Consider the following 22452-nt stretch of genomic DNA (forward strand, 5'->3'; position numbering starts at 1 on the left):
GGTAGCCATCCAGAAATACATAAAGAATATAGGACTGATAATTCTATTTGAAAGAAGCATGTAATTTCATTAATTTATTTTTTTTATTGATCACCATAAGATGCAGTTACAAAGCTTTCGGGATCAGGTTTCAGTCATGCAATGTTTAAACACCTGCCCCTCCACCAGCTACATTTCCTACTATCAATATTCCCCATATCCTTCCTGTCACCACCCCTCCCTCCAGAATGCCTCATTCTCTCTCTCTCTCTCTCTCTCTCTCTCTCTCTCTCTCTCTCTCTCTCTTTCTCTGTCTTTCTCATTATGAGCATTATGATTTCCAATACAGGTACTGAGGGGCCATCATGTTCGGCCCTTTAGCCACTTCCAGCACACATCTCCCATCCAGAGCAATCCCTTCCAACCATCATTGTCATAATGATCCCTTCTCTATCCCAAATGCGTCCTTGGGTGTTTGTCTCATACTGTGTGTATGTTGCGTGTGTATTTAATATCCCATAAATGAGTGTGGTTATCCTATGTCTGTCCTTCTCCTACAGCCTTATTTCACTCAGCATGATACAACATGTTACTGTCCATTTCCATCTACTTATAAGCAAATTTTATGACTTCATTTTTTTCTAACAGCGACATAGTATTCCATTTCATAGATGAACATGGTAATGGAATAGAGATATACCTGCATACAAGTGGAATAGTGCTAAATATACTGACAGAGACCCTCGACTATTTGATCACTTAATCTTTGAGAAAGGAGCAAGATATGTGAAGTGGAGCAAGAAAAGCCTCTTCAACAAGTGGTGTTCGAAAAGTTGGCAACTACATGCATAAAATAAAAATGGACTTAGACCTCTGTCTAATGACAGGCAGAAAAGTTAGATCAAAATGGATTAAAGAGCTGGAGCGCTAGCACCACAGATATGGCATTCACCTTGCAAGCAGCTAACCTGGATTTGATCCCCAGCATCCCAGATGGTCCCCCGAGCACTGGCAGGAGTAATTCTTGAGTGCAGATCCAGGAATAACCCCTGAGCATCAAAGGGTGTTACCCAAAAAAGAAAAACAAAAAATGGATTAAAGCCCTCAATATCAGACCTTAATCAATTAATTACTGGAAGAAAACATAGATAGAGCCCTCCATGACATTGAAGATAAAGGCACCTTTAAAGATGAAACACCACTGAACAAGAAAGTAAAAGCAAAGGTAAACAAATGGGACTGCAATTAAGCTAAGAAGTTTCTGAACCTCAAAAGAAATGGTGAACAAGATATAGAGACATCAAATGGAATGGGAAAAATTATATACCCAATACTCATCAGATAAAGGTATATCCAAGATAAATATATGGCACTGGTAGAACTTTATAAGAAAAACTCCAAACCACAAAAAACTGGGGAGAAGAAATGAACAGAAACTTCCTCAAAGTAGATGTACAAATGGCCACAGGACACATGAAAAAATGCTGAACATCACTAATCATCAGGGAGACGCAAATCAAAACAATTATGAGAATTCACTTTACACCACAAAGATTGGCACATATCAAAAAGAACAAGAACAACCAATGATTGTGTGGAAGTGGGAAAAAGAAACTCTCATTCATTGTTGGTAAGAATGATGATTGTTGAAGCCTTTTTGAAAAACGATATGGATATTCTTAAAAAAACTAGAAATTGAGTTTTCATAAGACCCAGAAATACCACTTCTAAGAATATACCCTTGGGTTGCAAAAACACACAGCAGAAATGAAATCTGCACTTGTATGTTCATTACAGCTCTGTTCACAATAGCCAGGATCTGGAAAGCATATTATTTTTACTAATCAAATTTTATAAAACCCAAGTATTACTTCCAAAAGGTTTCCTTCTAAATGGTACTCAAGTTACCTGCTTATCTGTTTGGTGGACTTCAGGACCTCAGACATGAAGTATGACATTATTTCCCTTCTGTTAATCTTTTTATGTCAATTCAGTTTTTAGACCCCACCAAAAGTACCTAGAAGGAAAGTCTGTACTTAGAAAATTGGTACCCAGCATGAGACCTCTAGTCCTGGACATGGCATGCTCCTCAGCTGCTGCTGCTGCTGAGAGAATCTAGAATCTGAAAAAGAAGGAGCAGGATGATCCCAGTCTTGCCACATCAGTCTTCTGGATCCCAGCTTATTGTGTCTGGTGGAAGCAAGAGTGGGAAGAGTGTTTTCTTTTTTCTAAATATAGATAGGAAGAAGACATTAGTCTGTTCTAATTGCATAGATTGAAGGACTCTGGTAAAATTTTATTTTGAGTTCTCACTTTTTTCGATTCATTTCATTCCTCCCAGAGATAGTTACTATTTTCACTTTTCTTTACCTTTTGTATTGAATACAACAGGAGGAAAAGAAGAGATGGAAGTAGACATGGGTCTTAAAGCCTGTTGTTAAAGCTTGCTTCACAGATAAGTAAATTTATAGATCTCACCAGGTTGGTAACAATTTATTCAATTTAGCTGTGGATTCCATAAAATATTGGGAAGGAGGGGAGAAATACAGACATGTGGAATTTATTTTTAAACCCTGTTCTATATCCCTGAGTCTAAAGTTTTGGCAAGTTTTGTTCCAAGTGGACTACTATTATTTATCTACCTCTTCTCCAAATTTTTCACAGGTCACTTGTTTGTTCCATAAGCCCATGAACATAAAATTTATTTTTCACCACAGCATATCTTAAGAACTAGCTATCCACCGGGAGCGTTGCTCCATAGCTTAGAGGCCAGCCGGGCATTCTAAGGGAAAGGGCAGCTCAGATAGAGAAGAGAGCACCAAATAAAGGGTGTTTGGAGGATCCTCCCAGGAGGGGAGATGCATGTTGAAAGTAGACTATGGACTGAACATGTTTGCCACTCAATGCCTCTTTTGCAGACCACACACCCAAAAGGAGAGAGAGAACAAAAGGGAATGCCCTGCCACAGAGGCAGGGTGGGATGGGGGGATGTGGGTGGGAGGGATATTATCCCTGGTGGTGGAAAATGGGCACTGGTGGAGGAATGGGTATTTGATCATTGTATAATCGAAACCCAAGCACAAAAATTTGTAAGTCACATCTGTATCTCATGGTGTTTCACAAATAAAAAAAAGAACTAGCTATCAACATATTTTCATTAACCTGTTGTCCCCCAATCATTTTCAATCATCCTAAATGAAAGTCTACATTCTCAACACAACCTTTAAAAATTTCTATTCAGTTATGAAATTGTGGGAAGAGAGTTTAACCCAGCACTTTCAGATCCAACTGAACTAAAGGATATTTGTAGTGCATTTCTAATTTAGGGAATACTTTTAATTTCATTGGTCTTATTACATGTAATTATATTCTCATATTTTCTGAGACATTATAGAACATGAGTTGTTATGTTTTTCAATACTATGCTTGAATACTGGTTTACAAAGTTGTTCATAATAAAGTTGTTGCGGGCAATCAATGGTACCAGTCAAAACCAACCACCAGTGGGCCTTCCTTCCACCATTGTCCCATTTAATACCAATTTCCTCAAGTCCATCCCCTTAGCAAGCACATTATGATTCATTTCATTTTTTTGTTACAACTAAATGACGAATGGAATTATAAACAAACATTTCTGTAAAAGAAAATTTATGAAAATTGTTACATACCTTCATGGGACCATTAAGTCCTTGTATGAAAGTTTACTCAGCTGTTTGTTGCTAGTTAAGTCTTTTGTGTTACTGTTTTTGTTCATTGAACTTAGTTGACTTCCGTTTTTCCCCATATGGTATATTCCGATTAGGATGTCAGTATTGTGGAGCTTAGAGGTTCACATAACCCTTCAGAAACCCTTCCACACGCTCCAGGAACTCCAGGATCTGTAGAACTTGGCTGTTGATTTCTACATGATGGTGGCTGTGGGATATGGGTATGGTTTCTAGGGGATGTGTGGGAGGCTTCCCACAACATTATGAGAAGACACCAGAGTTTTAGCCTGAAAACTGGTCTATCAGGAATTTCCATTGGTTCAGCATCTCTATGATGGAATTGGACCACTGGCATAGCTACAACTGCCAATGGTGCAGCAAGTGAAACTTCAGTGGGATGATGATTCAGCCTGCCCCTTCTGAGGATGCTCAGAGTTTTCAGCCTTAACACCCATGTACCCGTGAATTTTGTTGTTGTTGTTGTTGTGTTTGTTGCTTGCATGGCTTGCATCTGTTCTGAGATGCACTGTAAATAGTAAAGCTGGGATGATGGTTTTACATGGTGGCAGCTGTGGAATGTAAACTTGACTGAATGGGAATTGAGTTTTTTATTTTTTTTTCATGCAATTCTGTCTTTCTCCCTAAATTCCAGATAAATTTGTTTATTTTTCCTGTTTCTGTGGTTCTATCAAGCTATCCCCCTTGCGCATCTCAGAATTGTAGTATTGAAATTGGGCAATAAGGATTTTTATGCTAAGCTTGTCTTGGAAAGTTTCCAGACCTTGACAGAAAATTGCAAATGAACTTCAATTCTAGCATTTAATTTATTTATTTACATATTTATTTAAATTGATGTGACATTGGGTATAAGGCTATGAGTGTGCATATTTTAGAGGTGTAACGTTTCTTTATTAATCAGGATTCCTCTGATTATTTTGGGAGTTTTATAGTTCTAGTTTTATTAGTATACACTATGTCTCTGAAAATGATACTGGAAATTTTATATAAATTGCTGTAAATCTATCTACTACTTATGCACACAGTTATTATTAGCATTATAAATAAGATTTTAAAAATCTTTTTCTTTCCAGCATCATAACTTACACATAGAAATGGCACAATCTTTGTGAATTTTTTGGTATCCTGCCACTTGATTATGCAGGCTTTTTGCTCATAAAATATTCTGGTGAATTATTTTGAGTTTTCTATTTTTAAGAATGCCATTTGAAAATAGTGATAAATTAACTTCTCTTATATGATTGCACATTTTTCTCATGGATACTTATTGTTTCACGATATTATGTTAAATTCTAGATGTGAAAGTGGACATCTTTGACTTACATGAGACACCTCTTTCCTTTTTTTTTAACTGGAGAATGACATTAGTTGTGACTTTAAAAATATATCCTTTACTATATTGAGGTATATACTATATTGTTAAGAGTTAGTTATTTTTTGTTGTTGTTGGCTTAATTTTTTCACTAATAATTAGATATTGATAGGTAAGTCAAACGCGCCTTCTTTGCAATCACTGATATTACATTTAAAAATGCATTTCTTTAGATTATGTGATGTATCATTTTAATTGAGTTTCATTTATGGAATCATCCTACATTCAAAAAAATCCTACCTTGTCACTGGGATATAGTCCTTCTTAAATAATGTAGAATTCCATTTCTTAAGACTTATATTATAATTTTTATCTATTTGCCTCATAGATATTGTTCCTGAAGTAATTTTATTTTTTAGGGACCTATACTATTAGTATTAAGGCAATATTGCCTCATAGAAACTCTCAAGCAAGCTCTTTTTTTCTATACCTTTCTGAAGGAGATTGATAACAATAAACAATAGATACCTTATGAATTTGTGGTAATTTCAGAATTAACTAATTACTTTAGAGCCAAAGAAAAAGTTTCCTTCTTTCTACATTCTTCTTATTTGAGTGATTGATCAGATTGGTAATTTTTTTGCTTCGGTTTCAGTTATACAATGATTGAATACCCATCCCTCCACCAGAGCCCATTCTCCACCACCACTGATCCCAGTATCACTCTGACCCCCATCCCTCCCATTCCATCCTGCTTCTGTGGCAGAACATTTCCTTTTGTTTCCCCTCTGTTCTCTCTCTCCTTTTGGGTGCTGTGGTTTTCAAAAGAGTCATTGAGTGGCAATCATATTCGGTATATAGTCTACTTTCAGCATACATCTCCCATCCTGGGAGGATCCTCACAACACCCATTATTTGGTGCTCCCTTCTCTCTCTGAGCTGCCTTTACCCCTAGTGTGTGCTGCTGGCCTCCAAGCCATGGACTAAATCTCCTGCTACTTATCTCGGCTATTCTTGGGTGTTAGTCTCCTATTTTGTTACTCTATGTTCCTCAGATGAATGCAATCTTCCTATGTCTGTTCCACTCTTTCTGTATCATTTTGTTAAGCATGCTACTTTCCATATAGTACTACTTGTATGTAAATTTTATGACCATCTTTTCTAACAGCTACATAGTACTCCATTGTGTAGATGTACCAAAGTTTCATTAACCAGTTATCTGTTCAGGCACTCAGGTTTTTTCCAGATTCTAGCTATTGCAAACAGTACAGCAATGAACAAAAAAGTGCAGAAGTCACTTTGACTATACTCTTTTGCCTCTCTGGGATATATTCTCAGGAGTGGTATTGCTGGGTCAAATGGGAGCTTAATTTTTAATTTTTTGGGAATTGTCCATACTGTTTTCCAAAACGGCTGAACCAGTCGGCATTCCAACCAGCAATGAAGAAGGGACCCTTTCTCAACACATCGGTGCCAACACTGATTGCTTTTGTTCTTTTGGATGTGGGTCAGTCTCTGGGTTGAGAAATGATATCTCATTGTTGTTTTGACCTGCATCTTCCTGATGATTAATGATGTAGAGCATTTTTTCATGTGCCTTTTAGCCATTCGGATTTCTTCTTTGAGAAAGTTTCTGTTCATTTCGCCTCCCCATTTTTTGATGGGGTTGGACGTTTTCTTCTTGTGGAGTTCAACCAGTACTTTGTATATCCTTGATATCAACCACTTGGCACATGTGTATTGGGTGAATATCCTTTCCCATTCTGTAGGCTGCCTTTGTATTTTGGTCACTGTTTCTTCTGAGGTGCAGAAGCTTCTTAGTTTAAGATAGTCCCATTTGTCTATCTCTGTTTTCAATTGTTTGGCCAGTGGTGTGACATTTTGAAGATACCATTAGCTTCAATGTCATTGAAGGTTTTGCCAGATTTATCTTCACTGTACCTTATAGATTCGGGTCTGATGTTGAAGTCACTAATACATTTTGATCTTACTTTTGTACATGGTGTTAGGCAGAGATCTAGCCCAATTTTTTGCATGTATCTGTCCACTTTTGCCAGGACAATTTTTTAAAGAGCCTTTCCTTGTTCCACTTCACATTTCTTGCTCCCTTATCAAAGATTAGATTATCATATGCTTGGGAGAGATGCCAGTATATTCAACCCTGTTCCACTGGTTACAGCTCTGCCTTTAATCCAGTACCATACTGTTTTAATTATTACTGCTTTGTAGTAGAGTTTGAAGTTAGGGAGGTTAGATTCAACATTGCATTATCACCTCTGGATAGATCAACAAGAACAAAACTCAGCAAGGAAACATTGGCTTTGAAAGATGAATTAGAAGAGAGAGGGTTTATAGACCTATACAGGGTTTTACACCCCCAAAAGAAAGAATACACATTCTTCTCCAGTGCACAAGGAACATTTTCCAAGATAGACCATGTGCTAGGCCACAAAATATACTTCAATAGAATTAGGAAGATAGAAAAGGTATCAACAATATTTTCATACCACGATGTACTGAAGATGGAAGTGAACCACACACAGACCCTGAGAACCAAATCAAACACCTGGAAATTAAACAACTCAATGTTGAACAATGAGTGGGTCAGAAAGGAAGTCAAGGAAGAAATCAAAAGAATCCTGTAAACAAATGAAAATGAAGACACGAACTACTAGATCCTATGGGATGCAGCTAAAGCCGTGTTAAGGGGAAAAATTATAGCTCTGCAAGCAATTCTCAGGAAGGTAGAAAGGGCCCATAAAAACAACTTGGCTTTACAGCTCAAGATCTTAGAAAAGGATCAATCAAATGAGCCCAAATCAGGCAGAAGGAAAGAGATCATGAGACTAAGAGCAGAAATCAACAACATGGAAACCAAAGAAACAATCTTAAAGATCAATGAAAACAAGAGCTGGTTTTTTGAGAAAATAATTAAGATAGATAAACCACTAATAACACTCACAAAGAAAGAGAGATCCCTAGTAAACTGAATCAGAAATGGGAAGGGGGATTTTACAACAGAAACCAAAGAAATTTAAAAGATCATCAGAAACTACTTTGAAAGTCTGTGTGCCACGAAACAAGAAAACCTAGAAGAAATGGATTAATTCCTGGATTCCAACAATCTCCCAAGGCTGAATCAAGAAGATATAGAGTGCCTGAATAGACCTATTAACATCAAGGAAATTGAAACTGTAATCAAATCTTCCAAAAAACAAAAGCCCTGGTGCAGATGGTTTCACTAGTGAATTTTTCAAACATTTAAAGAGGAACTATTGCCATATTTTCTCAAGCTTTTACAGGAAATTGAAGAAAAAGAAACTCTCCCAAACAGTTTCTACAAAGCCAGTATCGCTCTAATACCAAAAGGAAACAATGACACCACAAGAAAATAAAACTACATGCCGATATCCCTGATGAACAAGGATGAGAAATTTCTCAACAAAATACTAACAAATAGAATTCAACAACTAATCAAAAAGATCATACACCATTACCAAGTGGGATTCATCCAGGGGATGCAAGGATGGTTTAACATTCAGAAATCAATAAACATAATCCATCATATCAACAGAAGAAAAGAGAAAAAGAAACCATAGTATCATATCAATAGATGCAGAGAAAGCATTTGACAAGATCCAGCACCCATTTATGATGAAAACACTCACCAAAATAGGGATAGAGGGGACTTTCCTCAATATAGTTAAAGCTATCTACTACAAGCCTACAGCAAGCATCATACTCAGTGGGGAAAAAATGAGAGCCATCCCCCTAAGATCAGGGACTAGACAAGGATGTCCTCTCTCTCCACTTCTGTTCAATATAATACTGGAAGTTCTTCCAATAGCGATTAGGCAAGAAAAAGATATTAAGTGCATCCAGGTAGGAAAGGAAGAAATCAAGCTCTCACTAGTCACAGATTATATGATACTATAGTTAGAGAACCCTAAAACCTCTAACAAGAAACTCCTAGAAACAATAGACTTATATAGTAAATTTGCAGGCAATAAAATCAATACTCAAAAGTCCATTGAGCTTCTGGGCTTGGTTTATGTGTGGATAGAGTCAATGGTGCTGAATCCTCTTCAGAACCCAGGTTGCTCGCATGGTTGCCTTTCATCTAGTGTTCTGCCAATCCTATTCAGGATGACTCAAGTGAACAGTTTGTAGATGACAGACAAATCCTAACCATTAAACTCAAGACCTGATAATAAATTACGAAGTGTTTAGTTTGTCAAATAAAAGTAGCATTTAATCTTTAAAAACATAACTTAGTATAACAAAGTATGAGATTAATACCCAAGAATAGCTGAGATCAGCACCAGGAGGATTACTCCATAACTTAGAGGCCAGCCGGGTATCCTAGAGGAAAGGGCAGTTCAGATATAGAAGGGAGCACCAAATAAAGGGTGTTTAGAGGATCCTCCCAGGAGGGGAGATGCATGTCGAAAGTAGACTATGGACTGAACATGTTTGCCACTCAATGCCTCTTTTGCAGACCACAACACCCAAAAGGAGAGAGAGAACACAGGGTATTTCCCTGCCACAGAGGCAGTGGGGGATTGGGGCATGGGGGTGGGGGGATATTATCCATGGTGGTGGAAAATGGGCACTGGTGGAGGGATGGGTATCTGATCATTGTATAATCGAAACCCAAGCACAAAAAATTGTAAATCTACAACTGTAAAAAAAAAAAAAAGAAAGAAAGAAAAAAAATTAAAAAAGAAAAAATTTAGTAGCACTCGGAAAAAAAAAAACATAACTTAGTAAAGATAACTTAAGTTTGTCATGAAGAAGTTTCTTGGGTGTAAGAAAATGATCATGATATCAAATATATGTGATTTATGATGATCTTCACAAAGAACCAAAATAAATCTGTTCTTTAGATATGTACACAAATTGGAATGTTAATAAAACTTTTCTCTCTTAGTTAAAAATTGTTCTGTAAGGCAATTTTTTATCATTTAGTTCTTTTGTTTTGTTTTGTTTTGTTTTCTGGGAGGTCTGGAGAAAGCTACATTGGTCAAAATCAGAAAAATGAGAGTAAAATTAATTTTTCTTAATCTATATACTTCATCACATATTATGAAATTCATCTAATCCCTAAAATTTTGATTTATTTATTTATTTTTTGTGAAACAAGATAGTATTTTAAGTGAAACTTAGAAAAATGTAAAAGGAGAAAAAGAGGGATAATGTGTTCAAGAGAGAGAGCAACTAACCAAAGAAATAAGCATCCGAAATATATGTTGAAGGGAGAACACCAGAAGATTAGCAAACCCTGAATGACTTTTGGGAGACGTTTCTTGTGTGTTTTTGTTTTGTTTGTTTAAATCTAACTCTTTAATAAAGCCCATGAATCTGCAATAATTTATGTATTTCTCCATGAACTTATTTTTGTCTGTGTGAAACTCAGGCCTCAATGTATCAAAGACAAGTCTTTGTCTTTCTTCTGATCATCCAAGCTCTTTATGCAGTTCTTGAGAACATCGTCATCCCACTATCTTTGAACCCTGAAGGTGGATTCAGTATGGGATGGTCCAGGGAGATTGAAGAGAAAGTGCCACTCCAGAATACTTTCCATAGGAATCCTTTATTCTTTGTTTTTGTTTATTTGTTTGTTTTTTTTGTTCATTTCTCCCCTTTTCCCCTGGCCTGCTCTTCAGCTCATCCTTTTTAAAACTTTCCCACGATTGCAAAAAGAGCTGTAGTATTGTTACCATCACTCTCTTCAAAATCTTCACCTTCACCCTCTCATCCATTTGAATATCTTCTGCATAGAGGTTGTCAGTGGAAATCTGGTCTAATCAAGGTTTCTTTGACACTAAAGTCGTTGTACGTTCCTGAGTTGGACTCTATTTTCTCTCTGGCAGCAACATACTATCTCTCATCCAGGTCTCTCCCAACATCATGATTCAAACCACTTCAGGGGCAATCTGAGTGGTTGGTTTTTATCATATCTTTGTATGAGAATGTAGGCCAACATTTGCATACAACATGAGAGTTGACTCAAATACTTGCTACCATGCCTCTCCAAAACTATCTCAGGTTCAATCATTGGTCTACACAGCCCCCAGTTATTTTTTTAGGCTCTGTCCACTACTCAAGCACTACAGCTGACCAATCCCAGCAACCGTGGACAGAATGGTCATGTGAGGCTCGCTGCAGCCACAAGGCCAAGACAGGAAGCAACAAACTTCCCACCTCAGGCTGACACCATTCTAGACTGTAGTTTTTACAGTAGTAGAAATGAGAACAAACACTCTTCTATAGAGTTGTTATGAGGTTCAAATGTTCAAATGAAATTATTTAGAAAAACACATTTTAAAAATCTTCATGTTTCTAAAATAGTGGCGTTTTAGAAAATCTTGAACTCCCTGCCTTTCCGCTTTCATTTGTTCAGTAAAATTACCTTTGATTTATGTATTCAGGGTGAGATGTCATTTTTATTTATTTTTTTGGCAGACGCATTTCTAGTAGTACAACTAACATTTAGGATTTATACTTTTTGGGTCAGATATGAAATACTGTTGAAAGAGCAAAGTTTTAAATATAAAGTAAAATTTAGATATCTTAATTGCTTAAATGTTTAGAATATATTTACCTGTATTATTAAATGGTATTGGCATTTATAACCATAATTTTTTTGAACACAGACCAAATATTAGGAAAATATATTTATATTTTGGGGTGTTTGGGGTCCGTTGGATTTGCTTTGCTACTGTTTAGGTATTATGTCTGACTGTGCTCAGGAATTACTCCTGGATCTGTACGCAGGATCATTCCTGCCTGCTCAGGGAAACATATGTGATGCAGGAAACAAACTCTGGTTGATTGTGTTTAAGGCAAGTTCCCTTCCTACTGTACTATATGTTTATTCCCAAAATATTTAGTTTGAAAGGAATTTTTTTTTCATTTTTTATAATTTTGTTTATTGAATCACTGTGATAGCAGTTACAAAGTTTTCCGCTTTAAGTCTTAGTCATAGAATGAAACACCCGTATTTTCACCAGTGCCTATTCTCCACAACCCAAATCCCCAGTATACCCCCATCCCCCCCTCCCCCTACCTGTGGGGCAGATGATCTCCACATTTCTCTCTCTCTACTTTGATTACATTCAACATTTTGACACCAGACCCACCATTATTATTTGGGATTTTATCCCATCACTCGGATGTGCTGAAAAAGCAACATTGGACAATTTGTTTTCTATTGCCGGTTATAAATAACATAAGATGTCGCATGGCTGCAGTAGAAGCTGTGCAATTTTGAAATTCCAAAATTGTAACAATTAAATCTGGAGGGATTTCTGCCAAAACCTGGTGGGTTCTGAGATTTGTTCCTGAGTCTATTGGATCATGGCCATTAAGCAGCTTGATCAGAAACCAGAAAGGCCATTCGTGGGGAGCGATTTGTGATCTCGTTGGGATGGGGAGGAAAGGGCCAGCTCCACCCCCATCCCAGGAGGCCCTGAGTGTCTCGTCACTGTGGGCCTATACCTGACTGTCCAATGGCCTCTGGCGGATGGTGACCACTGAGCCGCCAAGGGGGAGCAGGCAGAGGGGCAGCACACTTTCCCCGCTGGGGTGGCCTAGCGATAGTAAACTACCATGGGATCCGGACACATTTCTGCCAAAAGCCGCTGGGTTTCGAGATTTGTTTCTGAGTCTCTGGGATAATGGCCGTTAAGCAGCTTGATCAGGAGCCAGAGAGGCCATTTGTGGGCGGTGACTCGGGGTCTCATTGGGACTGGGAGGAAAGGGCCTGCTCCACCCCCATCCCATGAGGTCCCATGTGTCTTGTCACTATGGGCCCAAACCTGACTGTCCAGTGGCCTCTGGAGGATGGCAGCTACTGGGCCACCAGAGGGAACAGGCCAAAGCACAAAACCCATTTCCACCTGAGGTGGTCCAGCGCCAGTAACCTACTGCGGGCACTGGATGCATTTCTGCCAAAAGCCGCTGGGTTTTGAAATTTGTTTCTGAGTCTCTGGGGTCATGGCCGTTAAGCAGTTCAATCAGGAACCAGAGAGGCCATCCTTCAATTATATAGCTGAGCCGGAGGTGGTTTCTGGTTGTGTCTCCCACGTAACTAACTTTTTGCCATTTACTTTCTTAGTAAACTTTGCCCCAAGTTTTGGGGGTCTGGCCAAAGGCACAGCAGCAATTTTGGGGTATCTGGAAGTCTGAAGGTGCCATCAGGCTGCACTCACCTCACAGGTACAGATTGACCTGCTGACAGCACCATACCCTCTTGAAAGGAAAATTTTTAAAAAACAGTCATTACATATTGTGATACAAATGTACTTTCAATATCAGACTTTCAGTTTGCTTACTTTTTTATATACTAGATGATTTACTGCATGATTTGCACTTGATTAAGAAACTTGAATTTTGACCTTGATCCAACTTCCTTTTGGGTAGGTGAAGCCACCTGTGATGGAGCAGTCTTGTGGGAATCCATCATGATCATCCAAAGAAATGGAAATGTGACTTGTTGTCACCCAGAAATCACAGAACTATCCGTGGAGGAAAAAAAATCTTATTTATAGACGGGAAATAAAATATAATTTGGGATGCAAGTCTAACTAAAGTAAGAAAGAAAACCAGCTTGGAGAGAGATAGAAATAGCTAGATACATGTTTAAATTAGAGAGACAAGATTGTTGATATATTTTGGGAGTTACCCAAGGGAAATTATATTTATTAGGGGAAACTGAGCAAGCACAACTGAGAAATTTATAATGAGTATACATAAATCATACAAAGCATGCATATAAATGGCAGAGGGACATCTTTAGTTAACATTTTTTTTTTATTACAGTGAGGGAGACTCGTGAATAAAGGTCTTTGTTGTACAGCTTAACTGAACCCATCTGCTCAGTCAGAGGTGTGGAATTCTTATCAGTTTACAAATGTATTTGTTTATTCTGGCTTATTTCACTCAGAACAAGATGATTTAACAGCTTAACTGCTTTAAGGAAGAAATTGAAACACATTTTGAATTACAAGTTTAATTCAAATTTTATTTGTTTTTTTTAGCCTGGAATTGTTATTAGTTTTGGACAAGAAAATGGATATAAACTTGAACAAAGTTTGGGTTATTTTATTACTAACTTGTATTTAAGAATCTTACTATTTTAGAAAACTTACAAACTTTACATTTCCGTAACACATTTCCTCTTCATATGCATGTCTAACTAAGTGGACTAAATTAAAGTAAAAATAGTTTAGAAGCCCATCAACCCTTATGAGGAAATTTTGAACTCCCCAAACTTGCTTTCCTTAAAACTAAATGAGACAGATATAGCTGTTGAATTGAAAAAGTTAAATAAAAATTCTACTCAATTGGCATATGAAGCTTTTCAAAAGTCATTGACAATCTAAAATTGTTTTTGTGCAAATGAAGATTTTAAATGAACTGAAGCTAACCAAGAGTTTAAAAAATAAAATGGAGGTTAGGAACGGAAAAGAAGTAAGTACAGGGCTTAAGAGTCCTACCTAGAATGTCACTGACCACAACTCCATCCAAAGTACCACATATTCTCCCCTGGAGCACTCTTAGGAATGATCCCTGAGCAATCCTTGAGCAGCACTGGGTGTGGACCCTAAATAAAAAATTTAAAATAAATAAATTTATATTACAAACATATAATATACATCCAAATAATATCACTGTCCTCTCGTTGTTCATCGATTTGCTCGAGCGGGCCCAATAACATCTCCATTGGAGACTTTTGTTGTTACTGTGTTTGGCATATTGAATACATCATGGGTAGCTTGCCAGGATCTGCTGTGCGGGCGAGATACTCTCGGTAGCTTGCCGGGCTCTCCGAGAGGGGAGGAGGAATTGAACTTGGGTCGGCCATGTTGACTGTGTGCAAGGCGAACACCCTTTCGCTGTGCTATCACTCCATAAATATTTAAATACATAAAGCTAATATATAATGCAAATTTTAACATAAATAAATATCATGATCACGATCATCCTGTTGTTCGTTGATTTCCTTGAGCAGGCACCAGTAACATCTCCTTCTTCCTAGCCCTGAGATTTTAAAAAGGCCATTTCAATGCTCTTTCAGGATTAGGAGAATGAGACCCATCATTGTTCCTGGTATATGGCATATTGAGTACGACACGGGAAGTTTGCCAGACTCTGCTGTGCGGGCAGGATACTTTTGGTGCCTGACAGGTTTTCCAAAGGAAAAAAATAAGATGTCGCATGGCCGCAAATGTGGCCGTGCACTTCTGAGAGCTGGGTTTTATAGTCTCTGTGTCTTGGCCGTTGATGGGACCAACCTGGCGCTGGCGGCAGCTGGTGGGTGTGACGCCTACCTACTGGAAGATGGGGGGGGGGGGGGGTGGTCTGGGTGGAGAAGGCCCAGTCCCAATCCAAGTAGACTTGGAGACCTCAGCCCCGGGACCCTCATGCCTGGGTTCCTCTACCAGTTCTTTCATGCATGAGACCCATCCAGACGTGTAGAGAGTGGTCCCAGCATGGCTGTGGCTGGTTTCGGAGGTCCTCAGCTGCTAGGGCTCTGCTTGAGGTGGGGGGGGGGGGGGAGAAAAACTAAACCCTCCCCCTTCCAAGGGGCCTCGGTGAGGACAGGAGACTTTATATGCATATATAACTATATCCATATATATGCCATGTTATGTGTGGTTTTGAGCAAGAATATGTAGATAAAGTTGAATAAAATTTGAGTTATTTCATTACAAACTTGTATTTTACAGATCTTAATATTTTAAAAAATAGAACGATAGTACATATTGGTAAGTACATATAGATAAGATGCCTGTCTTGCCTAATGCAGACCCCATTTGATTCCTGGCAGTTCACATGGTGCCCCTGGGAATCACCAGGAGTGATTTCTGTTTTGTTTTTTTTTGGGGGGGGGATCACACCTGGCAATGCTTCGGGGTTACTTCTGGCTCTGCACTCAGGAATTACTCCTGGCGGTGCTCGGGGGACCATATGGGATGATGGGAATCAAACCCAGGTTGGCTGTGTGCAAAGCAAATGCCCTACCTGCTGTGCTATTGCTCCAGCCCCGACTAGGAATTATTTCTTAACGCAGAGTCAGCAGAAAATTCTGAACATGTCTAGGTCTGGCCCTAAAACAAAACAAATAAAAATACAGCATCTGAAGCTTTTCTTTCTCTTTGTTCATTTTCCTTATACTAATTAATCTTGTGGCAACAATTATGCTTGTAGACCCTGCCTCTATCACAGTTTTCCTTTCTCCTACACAATCATTCTGTTTATGAATACTAACACATTTCTTTTTATATGTTCAGGTCCTGCCTCTAGATAACTCTTTGTTCTTCTTCTCTGAGTTTTACTGGCCCCCAGAATCTCAGCCTACAGAGTTAATTTGTTCACAATTAATTATTTATGATGAAGCGTCCCTTGAGATTTATCTCTGAACTCATTATAACATACCCTTTTGATTATCTCTTCTGATAATTAGGCAGATCTCAGATCTCATCCATTCTTTAAACTAAAACCAAGTGGTAATTATAGTTAAGCAGTTCCCCAAAGAAACAGAGGACCTTCATATAAGTTTAAAACTTTCATATCATTGTGAAAATTTACCAAATATTTTCCTTGACTTATGCCAAATAATTTACATAGCTGTTAGTGACAGTTATGTCAAACATTGGGTCAAACTTGCCAAAAGATATAATACTGAAAATATATAAATCTCTATCTCTTGCCAAGACTTAAAACTGGTGAATAGATCTCCTTGAGTAATTTCAACTTGCTTTCTTAAGTTACTGGATTAGAATAAAATTTAAACTTTTATCCAAAGTCTTTTGAATATACTCTTGTAATTATAATTCTCTTCAAACTGATTTCAATGATAATTTAGGTTTCTTCTTTATACTGGATTAACAAGGATGACCTTTATTTTTATTTGCTAAAGTTCTGATTTTAGTTCTTCCTTTTTCTCATTAAAATAAAATAAAAGTGGAGTGCCAAAGCGATAGTAAAGAACAATAGGACATTTGACTTGCTCACAGTTAACTCTGGTGTGATACAAAGCACCTCATATGCTTTCCTGAACCCCACCCGGTGTGCCTTGAGTATAAGTGCAAAGCCAGGAGTAGTTCCTCAGCACCGCCGGGTGTGGTCCCCAAGCTGAACAATAAAATAAAATCGAACATAAAACCATGTCTATTTCAGATATAATTAATTTTGAAAATCAGTTTGTTAACACTTAGATGAGTAATCTAAATGGAAAGGTTGAAAAGATTATTGAACTTCAACAATGCAAAATAAAGATTATTACATGAAACTATATTCCTCCTAGTTTTTTTTTTTTTTTTTTTTGCCTAGACATGGGAGACAGATCATCAAATTTAAGTGTTAAACATGGGCAGGCTTATAATTAGTCCTTTCAGGTTCCTTCTTATTACCAGTAATGGTTCTTCCAGGAAATGCAAGGACTCTATCCCAATCTTCTATATGATTTATTTTCTGTATAGATTTGAGACTGGAATTAAACTTTCAGTGCTGAAGTACATACAGTAAATGGCTCATTTATGGAGATTTTTATTTTAAAAAGCTATATTCTGTCCTTCTCCTTTTATTTATAAATTAGAGAAAAACTCCTTTCATTTATTTTTTTCTTCTCAATGCCTCAGTCTTATTTATGAACTGAAGCTTCATAGATAAGCATTTATTTCTCTTCATAAATAAGAAAATTCTGGAAGAAAATTGTTATGATATTATAGGGCCAAATATTTTTTAAAGGCTTCCTTCCATTGATTAATACCCTAAATAAGCCTTCATGATTTCGAAATTTAATAAACCAAACAATACTTAGATATCTCAATTACCAAATTCCCTTCTCTTTTTTTATATTAAAAGCAAGAAAATGATCTTGAATTAATCAATAAGAAGAATAGACACCATAACTAAGTAAAAGAAATGATCCACATTCAGACAGAGTGGCATGTGTAACTCTCCATGACTCAGAGACATTGTTGCTTTTGCAGAAATCATTGTGAATCTTATTCTTAAGCAATTTTTGCATCTCATGCAATAGATGCAATAGTGCTCCTTGATTAACATTCAACATTTCTATCAACTGTCTTATCTTCTATGAAAATCTTGTGGTAAGTTTACTATTTCACTTTTTTATATTTTACAAGCCTTAACTGGCAGCATTCTTTTCTGCGACTATGAATAAAATTGCGTATGAACACCTGATACTGAAAGAAAAACTGCTGAACCATGATAATTATTTGCAGTATTATCTCTGGATAATGTTGGTATTATATATTTTAGTGACATTCCTTGTTTTCTGGGTTAAAAAAAACATAAATGTTGTACTATTTGCACAAAGAAATACCAATATTCATTGATAAAATTAAAAGCATATTTGCCTTTGTGTATTTGAGTGAAAGTCGCATGATTATAAAGTTTCATGTGAGCCTGTATCCTAGCCAAAGATAAATTTGCCAATAATTATGCTGATAAATATACATTAGGAATAATTTTTAATCGTGGAATATTGTGCTACAACATTATTATTAAAGGAAATATTGTAGAATGAAATTTAAATGTGATCTTGTTTATGCTATACTTTTATACTGCTGCCTTAGATATAATTAAAATATGTGGACATTAAAAACCTGACTTCCTAGAAGCTAAAGAAAATCACCTTGCTGCGATTTTCATGAGAAATTATGCTCTTAAACTAAATAATAGTATTCAACTGCTGTCATGATCAAGGGATATTTCTCTAATTGATACTTTAAAAAAATTGGTCAGGGAGGCCTAAAAAATTTACCATCAGTTAAATACAAAAAAATGAGAAATTCAGTTATAATATATGTGCTGTCTAAGTGAGCACAGAATAAGAAATTCAACAACTGTTGGTATGAAATTTAGAACAAAGTTTCAGACAAATACAATAAAAATAGGCAAAGAAACAAAAAGAATGTTTTACATTTGATTCTAATACTTTCACTTCTAATCACATTGTATGTACAATCGACTGGTGAAGTGGAAAAAACAATAGCATGAAAGAATGAACTATGATAGAGGAATATTAATAAGGCATAGCACCTGCTTACCTGTCCAACCTACCTGTACAAATGCAATTCAAGGAAAGCAATTATCACAGCTATTGAGTAACTTTTGGATGTCATGCTCTTTAAGTTCTGATAATGGGATTTTTTCAGTGTATCCATCTTAAATATCAATAAATTTATTTATCTCCTCTATGTGTTGTCATTGGACAGAACTCTTCTTATTGTTAACAGAGTATTGACTTATGTAGACAGAGTTATTTGGAAACAATTATACTTACTTTTCAAATTTCATGTGAGCTATATAGTGATCAGGATAAACATTTTAGAATGAAAGGCTTTTGTCTTGTATATGACCACCCTTGATGAAATACCAACAGTGTGTATGCCAAAAATATCATGAATAAAAAAAAAAACCCTGGATACCATGGAGTGTGGCCCCCCATAAACACTTTCCTGCAAAATAATAATCCATACATTTTCTTGGAGTGGTGAAATGACACACATACACACACATAACAGACACACTATATATATAATATATATATTCATAATATTTGTGATTGGTGTAAAATGTACAAGAATTTTCACCATATCTACTAAGTTCAATCATCTCATTTGGTCATACATGACCAAATATCTTGCCCAGAAGCATTCTTTTTGGCCTTTTTTGATTGTTGGGTCACACCTGGCAATGAACAGGGGTTACTCCTGGAGTTGCCCTCAGGAATTACACCTGATAGTTCTCAGGGGACCATATGGGATGCTGGGAATTGAACCTGGGTCGGCTGCGTGCAAGGCAAACACCCTACCCACTGTACTGTCATTCCAGTCCCTCTCTTTGGCCTTCTAAATCTCAAATGCAACCCTTGAAATTCATAAACTGTTATACTTCAGGAATCAAAAAGAGCTATGCTTGGAGTATGATGCTTCACTCAAATGAGAGAAAGAATCCGGAGTTCGACCTCCATCAACGCTCAAGAATCAGGGACTCTGTCTTGTTTGCCAAGGCGTCGAGAATCGGATAGGCTGGACATGTTATGAGATTTGGAGATGACCGCTGGACTAGACCCATTACCAACTAGCTTCCATGAAATGTCAAAATATCCCATGGCCACCAACCTATGAGATGGTCAGACTTCTTTGTGAAGACCCTGAATGATCGGTTTGAGGTTCTTCATGTTCCTAGAATGAGCAGACGCCATTGGACTACACTAGCAAATAACAGGGATGAATGGAGATGTTACTGGCGCCTGCTCGAGCAAATCAATGAGTAACAGAATGTTAAGTGATCAAGTTATACTTCAGGATAGTTAAAGAATTTTCAGTGTTTTTGATTCCTGCCTATTTTGAAAAACCATTTATTAAAGAACATGTATTTAATTGTAAAGAGTTATTTACCTCTGTCAAAAAACTGTTCTGGATGATGAATCTTTTCACAGAATGCTTTAGCGAGATAAAACCTTAAGAAATATACTTTATATTGTTGATATCTTATGTATTGGAAAAAAAACCTTTAAAATTTCTTTTCCCTTTTCATTTTTTTCAAAGAAAGCAAAAGCAAAAATTAAAAAACTGAAGATACAATAAACTACAAAGCTTCTATACTGTAAAAGAATTGAGGCTTAAAATAAAAAACACTCCAATGACTGGGAGAAAATATCTGCACATTATACATCAGAGGTGTACAAAGCACTCTCCAAGTTCAACAACATCAACACAAAATAATTTATCAAAAAATGGGGAAATAAATTGAACAAATTAGCTCAAAGATGACCTAAAATGCACAAAAGGCATCTTTTAAAAAAAATTATTTAATCACCATGAGATAGTTACAAGATTTCATCTTTGGGTTTACCAAAAGATCCATCTACACAATGGAATACTATGCAGCTGTGAGTAGAGATGAAGTCATGAACTTTGCTTATAAATGGATAGACATGGAGAGTATCAGGGAAAGTGAAATGATTCAGAAAGAGAGAGAGATATCATTTGATTATCTAATTGCTGATAATAGAGGTAACAATTTGTGGTATTTCAATATTACCTTTGTCCGTAAAGAAATTCCTCTGTAAAAGCAGATATTTATTTATATAAAATTAAAAGTCACTTAATTGGGTACATTAAGTGTGCTGAAAGGCACATAGAGATATTTAGAAAATTGGCTTGATTTTGTGTTATGGTCTGGCTCTATTTTATGCAGGTGAGTTTTATTATGATTTGTTTATGTTTTATTTGCTTAGCTCTGATTTCATTATTTCTTGGTTATGTAGAAATGATATATGTAAGGCTTGAGAAACAGTTACAGCTATAGGCCGCTTGCTCTTCATTTGGCTAACTGGGATTCAGTCCACAGCACTCCATGTGAACCCCAGAGCTCCACCACGACTGATCTCTGGGCACATACAACGTACAGGAATAAGTCCTGAAAAAAGTCAAACGTGACTTACCCCCACCCCAAATAAAAAGAACAAAAGAATGAAAAGAAATGACATCAGCAATAGGAATTGATTCTGATCTTAGAGTAGTTTGTGAGGGTCTTTATAGCCTATTACTTGAGAATATCTGTGAAAAATAGTCCATATTTTAAAAAATCATGTTTGTTTCTCTAATGTGACTATAGTAAATTCGCCATTTGCATATTGAACTTGTTCTAGGAAGGAAAAGAGTTTTTGGCACTATGGGGAAAGAGAACTTTAAATGTGAGAATTTACTAGGCTATTGATCAGAAATAATATTTTTAGGAACTGACATAGATATGTCAAACAAACACTGTCCTCTGTTCATCGATTTGCTCGAGCAGGCCCAGTAAGGTCTCCATTTTGAGACTTGTTGTTACTGTGTTTGGCATATTGAATACGTCACATGTAGCTTGCCAGGCTTTGCCATGTGGGCGAGATTCTCTCAGTAGCTTGCCGGGCTCTCCGAGAGGGGTGGAGGAATCGAACCCGGTTTGGCAGGGCTGGCTGCATACAAGACAAAAACCCTACTCCTGTGCTTTCGCTCCAGCTGCTTTTGTTTTATTATTGCAGACATAGATATAAAGGAGGGGAATGTAAAAATTCATTATAAATAAATCTCAATTAAATACATTTGTAAGGCTAGAAAAGAGTGCCCACCTGTCTATCAATCATCACATAGCTTAACTCATGTGCCTTGTATCTCATGGAGGTAACATTGTTATCCATTCCAGCAGAAATAAGGTGGTTGGTATAGAGGAGGGTTCTACAAAAATTATTTGCAGTTACAAATCTTGACACAAAACTATCATCTCTTTTTTTTTGTCTGTTTCTAAATCAATTCATCAGAATAATTCTTGCTTGTCCTTAAGGTCAATAACAAATATGTCCAAAAATTAGAGGACTGTATTGTTTAGTACTTAAAACAAAATATTTTT

The 22452-nt window shown here is 36.9% G+C and overlaps 1 pseudogene; it reads right to left on the minus strand.

Moving 5' to 3' along the window:
• Positions 1-10217: 10217 nt before the first annotated feature.
• Positions 10218-10967, minus strand: LOC130019327 (spliceosome-associated protein CWC15 homolog; annotated as a pseudogene).
• Positions 10968-22452: the final 11485 nt, after the last annotated feature.

Source organism: Sorex fumeus, unplaced genomic scaffold, assembly GCF_029834395.1.
Source record: "Sorex fumeus unplaced genomic scaffold, SorFum_2.1 ptg000008l, whole genome shotgun sequence".
Taxonomy (NCBI): domain Eukaryota; kingdom Metazoa; phylum Chordata; class Mammalia; order Eulipotyphla; family Soricidae; genus Sorex; species Sorex fumeus.